General features: G+C 35.6%; 1 non-coding gene across 1 annotated transcript; it reads left to right on the forward strand.

Annotated features, from left to right (window-relative positions):
* Positions 1 to 1731: 1731 nt before the first annotated feature.
* Positions 1732 to 1838, forward strand: LOC121204449 (small nucleolar RNA R71). Its single transcript, XR_005899374.1, has one exon. It is a non-coding gene; the product is annotated as a small nucleolar RNA R71 (small nucleolar RNA).
* Positions 1839 to 9834: the final 7996 nt, after the last annotated feature.

Here is a 9834-nt window from a genome sequence, read left to right on the forward strand (position 1 = left end):
GTAAGGCATTGAGCTCGTTCTGGCATAGTATTGGTTTTTCGTGTTTTCCCGGTTTAAATTTCAGCCATTCATTTAACTCATCGATTAGTAACCTTTGTTCTTCATGGGTAGATTCTTTGTTATAGATTGAACATGGCTGATGTATGTCCTTCGAACTTATTTCCTGCAAAATAGGTTGCACTGTATGATTAGTCTTAGTAGAACAATTTGTACAATCACCTTTAATTTTCAATGTGTTGTTCGGGTTGTGAGCTTGAAGGTTGATTGTTTCGTCTCTTACACGAAGTGTGAGTTCATCTGTGCCAACGTCAATAATTGTTCTAGCAGTTGCTAAAAAGGACCTTCCTAAAATTAAAGGAACAATACTGTCCTCTTCTATGTCTAAAACAACAAAATCAACTGGGAATATAAATTTGTCAATTTTAACAAGTACGTCTTCAATGATACCCTTAGGAAATCTGACAGTTTTATCTGTTAATTGAATGTTCATCCTAGTTTGTTTGGGTTTCCCTAGACCTAGTTGCTTAAACAATTTGTAAGGCAGAACAATGATACTAGCCCCTAGATCAGCCAATGCATTATTAACATCTAAACTACCAATTAAACAAGGAATCGTAAAACTCCCTGGATCTTTTAGTTTGTTGGGTAGCTTATTCTGAAGAATGACTGAGCAAACCGCGTTCAGCTCCACATGCGACCTTTCATCTAACTTTAGTTTATTTGCTAGAAGCTCCTTTAAAATTTTGACTGCATTCGGTATCTGCGAAAGTGCTTCAATAAACGGTAGGTTAATATGTAGTTTCTTTAAAAGTTTAAGGAATTTACCAAATTGTTCGTCTAAGCGGTCTTTGCTTGTCGCATTGGGGTATGGCACACGAGGTTTATATTCTGTACTTACCGATTTTTGTTCGTTTTGGCCTGCCTCATTCTTTCCTTCGCTTACCACTGGTTCTGGCCTTGGTTTTGCCACTAACCCTTCCTCATCTTGAATGGCAATTGCGTTGAGTTGCTCATTTGGGTTAGATTCAGTGTTGCTTGGCAGGCTACCTTGTGGTCGTTTGGAAATCAACTTGGGGAGCTGTCCAATCTGAGTTTCGAGCCCCTAGATTGATGCTTGTTAATTTTTTAGTGTCGTCTCAGTATTCTAAAAATGAGTCTCTAACACTGAGATGAATTTGGTTAGCATCTCCTCAAGGTTTGGCTTTCTCCTACTGGTATGGTGGTTGCTGAAAGTCTAAAGGGGGTGGTGATTTCTGATTTCCTTGGCCTCCCCATGAAAAATTTGAGTGATTCTTCCAACCTGCATTGTAAGTATTGCTATAAGGATTGTTTTGAGATCGAGGATTATTACCCATGTAATTTAACTGCTTGTTCTCCATGTTGTGGCCATAAGATGGGTATTCTAAATTGCTCGATCCACCTCCATTTGCTTCGCACTACATTACTGGGTGAACCTGTGAAGAACAAAGAAAACCCTCAATTTTCTTATTCAAGAGTTCTACCTGATTAGAGAGCATAGTGACCGAATCGATGTTATAAACACCGGCTATTTTCATTGGATTTGTCCTTATGACTTGCCACTAATAGTTATTCAGTGACATCTCCTCTATAAATTTATAGGCATCTTCAGGTGTTTTATTATTGATAGTTCCGCCAGCAGCTACGTCAACCATTTATCTAGTCGGAGGACTCAAGCCATTATGAAAAGTTTGAACCTATAGCCAAAGTGGTAACCCATGGTGAGGTCATCTTCGCAAAAGGTCCTTATATCTCTCCCATGCATCGTAGAGTGTTTCTAAATCCATCTGCACAAAAAAAGAGATATCAGTACGTAATTTAGCGGTTTTAGCCGGTGAAAAATATTTTAGTAAAAACTTTTCGATCATTTGTTCCCAAGTAGCGATTGACCCCCGCGGTAACGAATTCAACCACTATTTAGCTTTGTTTCTCAAAGAAAAAGGGAATAACCAAAGGCGAATGGCGTCATCAGAAACGCCATTAATTTTAAATGTATCACATAGTTTTAAAAAGTTATCTAAGTGCGCGTTGGGATCTTCGTCCTGCAAACTATCAAACTGAATAAATTGCTATATCATTTGAATTGTGTTAGGTTTCAGTTCAAAAGTATTTACAGCTACAGCAGGTCTAACTATGCTCGATTCAGTTCCTGTTAAAGAAGATTTAGCATAATCATACATAGTACGTGGAGCAAGATTCTGATTTACTGGATTAACAGCAATTGCAGGAGGTATCAAGTTTTCCTGAGGTTCAGCCATCTCCTTAGTTGTCGTTTGAATATCGTCCTCTTGTTCGTTCTCTATGTATCTTAAGCTTCACCTTATTTCTCTTTGGTTTCTGCGAACTGTGAAATCGATCTTACTGTCAAAAAGTAATGGTCCTGACGGGTTTATTCTAGTCATAAACTATAAGAACCTGCTAGAAAAAGGGAAAAAGAAGAATTAGTAATAAAAATTAGAATAAAATTTAAATTGCAGTAAAAGAAAATGGCTAAAGTAATAAATATCGAGTGCCCTTAATATCTTAGTTCCCTGGCAACGGCGCTAAAAACTTGATACGTGATATTCGTGACAGGTTTTAAATATTTATAATGAATCATTCTTGAAACTAACTAATATCACGATGAAGGCAAGTGTACCTATCAAACAATAGTATAGCTTTAGCAAGACGGGATTATTGAACCCAAATGAACTAAAAGTACTAGTATCAACTTTCTTTTTATTATCTAGCCTAAAAAATAAAAGGGTTTTGTTTAGCCAACTAATTAATAAAACTAAGAAATCACAGAACAGAAATTTGGGGAAAATACTTTTTGGAAAACTCGATTGATTAAGACAATACCTAAGGAAAAATCTACCTAGAATTCACTAGTCATTTGACTCTGAATTGGACGATTTATTCATTCAACTTGTTCCGTAGAGATCCCTAAGTTATATTATTATCTCTCTCGATACTAACAACGTCTAACCCTATATTGAATAATTGAAATCTTTTTCTAATTAACGCCCTAGCGTTGTGTTAACTTAATCTATAGATTCCCTTATTAGGTTTCACCCTAATTCGGCAAAATCTTGTCACCTATCTCTAGGCGCGCAACCAACTCTGCTTAATTATGACAAATTTACTCTTAGACAGGGTTTATTCCTCCTCTAAATAAGAGCTTAACTTGAATTAATACCCTAGAATATCAAAACAAGAATTAAGAACACATAATTAAGAACAAGTCAAATATTTATCATACAATTCAGATAATAATAACAAGATCCGTCTTAGGTTTCATTCCCCTTAGGTATTTATGGGTTTTAGTTCATACTAATGAAATAAAACATCTCAAAAGAATAAAAATAACAAAACATCAGAAAACCCAAAACTCCTGAGGGAATTTGAAGGGAGATCTTCAGTCTTGATGGTAAATCCGGCTTCTGAGATGGATCGATCGGCTTTCCTTGAGCAATTCCTTGCTTCCTCCTATGCGTCCCCCATCTAAGTGCCTCCTCAACTGTTTAAATAGGCTTTGGAATGCCTAAGAGCCCTCAAAATTGGCCTTTGCCGAATTGGACTAAATTTGGGCTCAGTAGGGACACGCCCGTGTGCGATTGCTTAAGGCCGTGGTCAAGGCTGTTAAATGGGAACGAGCGTGTGATCTACCCGTGTAAATCATGCTTTGACATTGCCAAAGGGACACGATCGTGTGACACGCCCGTTTGAGAAAGTCCAGGCCGTGTTGATTTCGTATGTTGGCTCATTTTCTCTATTTTTGGCCCGTTTCTCGTCCCTTTCACTCTCCTATGCTCACCTAAATATAAAACATGAAATTAAGGCATTAAGAGCATCAAATTCACTAAATCTAAGGAGAAATCATTCATAAAATGTGCTAAGCATGGGATAGAAATATGTATAAATTACGGTTTATCAAGTACTTAGAAATACATGCCATATAAATCTGTGATAGTGTGATATGTATGATTCGATCTAATCCTTGCTTTTATTATAGATTATCTTCGATTTGAAAATATGTCAGATAGACCAGAACAAATTAAGCAAGAAGAAGTTAACAGCAGAGTACAAATCTCTGAACAAGGAATAAGTAGTGAAGTTCCAATTTTATTGATGCAGGAACAAGAACACAAAAATATGATTTATGGATTTATGAATCAGTTGTATAATGAGAATGTACGAGAAAGAAATCAGGCTCAGCAACCTTCTCCCCCTATTTCAACAGCAGTAGTATCCCCGATTGCTCCTCCACCTCCCCCAACAACGGAATCCAGTAAATGTTCTCCGTTTGAAAAGCTCAAAAAACATGGGGCTGAAGAATTTCGGGGAAGAATAGATGATGATCCTGTCAAAGCTGAGTATTGGTTACAAAGTATAATGAGGGTTTTTAAACAAATGGCATGCTCACCAGATGATTACTTTATGTGCTGTGTCATTATTGAAAGAAGAAGCTTATAACTGGTGGGAAACAATAGAAGCGGTAGTACCAGCTGAGAAAATCACTTGGGAATTTTTCCAGAATGAATTTAAGAAGAAATATGTTGGTAGAAGATATTTGGATAAGAAGAAAAGAGAATTTCTCGACTTGTGACAGGGAAATAAATCAATGGCTGAATATGAAAGAGAATTTGTTTATCTGAGCAAATATGCACGAGATATTGTACCCACTAAGAAAGAAATATGTATCAGATTTGAAGAAGGGCTAAATGAAGAGATTAGAATGATGATAGGAGGCACTGAAATACGAGAATTCGTTGTTCTATCAGATCGTGCTCAGAAACTTGAAGAATTATATAATAGAAAGATGCAACGAGATAGAAAGAACAACGAATCTTTTAAAAGAAGCACATCTAAGTCATTTTCTGCTTTACCAGCAAAGAAATCTAAAGAGGAATTTAGTCGAGCCACTTCAGCACCAGAAAGATCGGGAAAGAATAGACCAAGACAATCTGATTACAAGGTATCTGACAGACCTGCTGTTAGCGTGAGTAGTGTACAAAATACCCAAAGGCCTAAATGCCAACATTATGGAAGAAGTCACCCCGGTGAATGTAAATGTAAGTTAGGGGCTTGTTATAAATTTGGGGCCACTAACCACTTTATTCGTGACTATCCCCAACTACAAGTAGAAAAGTTGAATAGAAGGAGAAACAGAAAAGTCCTCCTCAAAAAGGAAGATGCCCTGGTCAGAGCAGTGCTACAGGGGCTACTCGTTTAGGTATGAAAGATACTACTAGTCGATTAGAAGTTAGGGCCCTTGCTCATACTTATGCCATTCGAGCAAGAGAAGAAGCGATAGCTCCAGACGTAATTACTGGTACTTTCTATCTTTATAATGTTCTTGTGTATGCTTTAATAGACCCTGGGTCTACGCATTCATATATTTGTACTATGTTAGCATCTGAAAAGAATTTATTTGTTGAGCCTACTGATTATGATGTACAAGTTACAAATCCGTTAGGCCAAAGTGTGGTAGTTAATCTAATATGTCATAACTGTCCACTGAAAGTTAAGGGTCGTGAATTCCCACTGATTTGATGTTGTTACCCTTCCGGGAATTTGATATTATCTTAGGCACGGACTGGTTAATGAAACATGATGAGTTAGTGAATTGTCGAGAAAAACGAATCAGTTTGAAATGTCAGACAGGTGATATTATTTTGGTTGAGTCTGGAAATTTGGGTGATACTGTTAGAATAATTTCATTTATTTCTACTCAGAAATTATTGCGCAAAGGAAATGAGGCATATTTAGCCTATATTCTTGATACTCGGAATTCTGAATCAAAGTTAGAGCAATTACCAGTTGTGAATGAATTCATGGATGTATTTTCTGAAGAACTATCAGGTTTACCACCCGATAAAGAGGTTAAGTTTGTGATAAATGTACTTCCGGGAACAGCTCCCATATCAGTGACGCCGTATAGAATGGCTCCAGCAGAATTAAAAGAGTTGAAGACACAGTTACAAGAGTTGTTGGACAAAGGGTTTATCAAACCGAGTATGTCGCCATGGGGTACACCTGTCTTATTTGTGAAAAAGAAGGACGATTCATTAAGGTTGTGTATAGATTACAGGCAGTTGAATAAGGTAACGATTAAAAATAAATATCATTTACCTCGTATTTATGATTTATTTGATCGGCTTAAGGATGTTACGGTGTTTTCGAAAATAGATCTCAGATCTGGGTATTATCAGTTAAAGGTAAAAGAATGTGATGTGCCGAAAATAGCTTTTAAAACTCGATATGGTCATTATGAGTTCTTAGTTATACCATTCAGTTTAACAAATGCTCTTGCTGCTTTTATGGATTTAATGAATCGAATTTTTCAGTCTTACCTGGATAGATTTGTGGTTGTGTTTATTGACGATATATTGATCTATTCAAAGATAGAATCTAAGCATGGTCAGCACTTGAGAATTGTACTACAGATTTTGAGGGAACAACAGTTATATGCAAAATTCAGCAAATGTGAATTATGGCTTCATGAAGTGGGATTTTTGGGTCACATTGTGTCGGCTGATGGTATATGAGTAGATCTGAGCAAGGTATCAGCAGTGATTAATTGGAAAACTCTGAAGAATGTTACAGAAGTACAAAGTTTTCTTGGATTAGCAGGTTACTATCACCGATTTGTGAAAGATTTTTCAATGATTGCTTCACCGATGCCGGTTACTATAGAAGAATGTTGAATTTGTATGGTCTGATGAGTGTCAACGAAATTTTGATCAGTTGAAGAAAATGTTGACTGAGGCTCTAGTGTTAACTCAGCCTGAACCAGGTGTGCCGTATGTGGTATATAGTGATGCATCTTTGAATGGTTTAGGCTGTGTATTGATGCAGTCAGGAAAAGTTGTAGTATATGCTTCCCGGCAATTGAAATTACATGAGAAGAACTACCCTACACATGATCTTGAGCTAGCTGCTATTTTTTTTTCCTTTAAAAATCTAGAGACACTACCTATATGGGGAGAAATGTTATGTGTATACAGACCATAAAAGTCTAAACTATTTAATGTCACAGAAAGAGATGAACTTGAGATAAAGATGATGCCTAGAGCTATTGAAAGATTACGATCTTGTTATTGACTACCATCTGGGAAAGGCAAATGTAGTGGCAGATGCACTTAGTCAAAAATCGTTATTATTTGCTCTTCGAGAGTTAAATACTCATTTGTCTGTTAATGTAGATGGTTCTGTGGTAGTAGAATTAAAGGCAAAACTAGTATTCTTTCCTAGAATTCAGGAGTTACAAGATGAAGACCCAAAGTTAGTGTTGAAACGACAGATGGTTCAAGACAACTTGAACTTAGAATACTCTATTGATGATAATGGTATGTTATACTATCGCAATAGAATTTGTGTTCTGAATAATCCAAATTTGAAAAATGACATTTTATCAGAAACTCAAAGTAGCATGTACTCGATTCATCCAGGCAGTACGAAGATGTATTTTGATTTGAAGAAAATGTATTGGTGGCCTGGTATGAAGCGAGAAATTTATGAATTTGTAGCGAAATGCTTGATTTGTCAGTAGGCAAAAGCAGAACATCAAGTGCCTATGGGTTTGTTATAGCCTGTAATGATTTCAGAATGGAAGTGGGAACATGTGACGATGGATTTTGTATCTGGGTTGCCTGTGACTCCAAAGAAGAAAGATTCGTTTTGGGTGATAGTGGATAGATTGACTAAGTCAGCGCATTTTATTCCGATTAGAACAGATTTTTCGCTTGAAAAATTAGCGAAATTATATGTGTCAGAAATTGTGAGATTACATGGAGTGCCAACGTCAATTATTTCTTATCGAGATCCAATGTTTACTTCGAGATTTTGGATTAAACTACAGGAAGCTTTAGGTACTAAGTTAAAATTTAGTACAGCTTTTCATCCTCAGACCAACGGGCAATCAGAGCAAGTGATTCAGATTTTAGGAGATATATTGAGATGTTGTATACTCGGGTTCAGTGGTAGCTGGGAAAGGTATTTATCTTTAGCTGAATTTGCTTATAATAATAGTTATCAAGCTATTATCAAAATGGCACCGTTTGAAGCTCTGTATGGAAGGAAGTGAAAAACCTCGTTGTATTGGTCAGAATTAAGTAAATCGAAATTAGTGGGAGTGGATTTAATTCAAGAAACTGAAGAGAAAGTTCGAATTATTAGAGAAAGTTTGAAAAATGCTTCCAATCGTCAAAAGTCATATGCAGATTTGAAAAGAAGAGATATAGAGTTCAATGTGGGCGATCGTGTGTTCATAAAAGTTTCCCCGTGGAAGAAAGTTCCACGGTTTGGTAGAAAGGGAAAGCTTAGTCCAGGATTCATCGGGCCGTATGCGGTCATTGAGAGGGTTGGTCCAGTAGATTATAGATAAGCCTTGCCTTCAGAACTTGAGAAAATTCATAATGTATTTCATGTATCTATGTTGAGATGGTATAGATCAGACCCTTCACATATGATTCCTTATACTGAGATAGAGCTACAATCAGATATGACTTATTTGGAGGAACCAGTAAAAATTCTAGCTCGGGAAGTTAAAGAGCTATGGAATAAACGAGTACCGTTAGTAAAAGTATTATGGCATCGACATGGACTGGAGGAGGCAACCTGGGAAACGGAGGGATCGCTGAGATCACAATATCCGCATTTCTTTTCAAGTACGAAATTTCGGGGTCGAAATTTCCTAAGGGGGGAGAGTTGTAACGGCCCAAATTTCAGTGGTGTCGGAATAGTGATTTGAGATCACTAAATCCGATATGTAAGTTTAGATATTAGTAAGTAAAAGTTAAATGTGATTTTAAAAATATTTTTTAAATTAGTGAAATTATGAATTAAAGGAAATTTATAGATTAAATGAGATAAAAACAAGGTATCGAGATCTCAAATTTATAAATCGAGCCATAAATATTTCTAAAAATATTTATGGAGTGTTAATAAGTAGTATTAAAGTTTCGTTAAGAAATTTTACCATTTTGATAGTTAATTGAAGAAAAATGACTGAATTGAATAAAGTACAAAACTATAAAATATGATTAAATAGCTTAAGAGATTATAATAGAAGGAGTTAAAATGTAAATAGACCCAAATTAGATGGGTTGGCAGCATCAGTGTGCAGGAAAAATAAAAATCAAGTGTGAACAAGGGGCAAAACTGGAAATTGGGTAAAAATTTAATTGTAAAATATGATATATTAGGGACATCTAGAGTTTTCTTCATTTTTCTTCATCCTCTCCAGCAAAAACACCATTGAAGGGTTCTTTTAAGCTGGTCTCTCATATTTTTATTAAATGTAAGCTCAATTCTTGATTATTTCTTGTAATTTTTGTGTTTTTGAAACTTTTACAACTAGGTCCATTTGTTTAATTCATTAATTTTTGATTTCATGGGTAATTTTGAAAGTTTACATGAATAAGTGCTGAACGTTTATGATGATTTATCATGGAATTTAGGTTTTAATTTTATTATATGATGATTTTATGAAAAGATTTTTATAGAAATCAATTTTTAGGATCTAATTGTGAAAGTTGTTGAAATTAGGGTTTTGTGATCAAATTTTGAGTGTTGAATGATTTGAAGTAGTTTATAATGTCTTGATAAAGTATTATTTGAGAAGAATTAGCTCAATTGATGAATAATTTGAGCAGGGACTAAATTGTAAAAATTGAAAAGTTTGGGGTAATAGTGTATTTCAAAAATTAAAGGGCATAAATTGTGAACAAGAATAGAATTGAAATAGATGCTAATGAAAGAATGATTTTATAATTATAGAACAAGAAAACGAAGTGAATCGCGGAAAGGAGAAATTACAAGAATAGTCTCTGA

The sequence above is a fragment of the Gossypium hirsutum genome, chromosome A07 (assembly GCF_007990345.1).
Source record: "Gossypium hirsutum isolate 1008001.06 chromosome A07, Gossypium_hirsutum_v2.1, whole genome shotgun sequence".
In the NCBI taxonomy this organism is placed as follows: domain Eukaryota; kingdom Viridiplantae; phylum Streptophyta; class Magnoliopsida; order Malvales; family Malvaceae; genus Gossypium; species Gossypium hirsutum.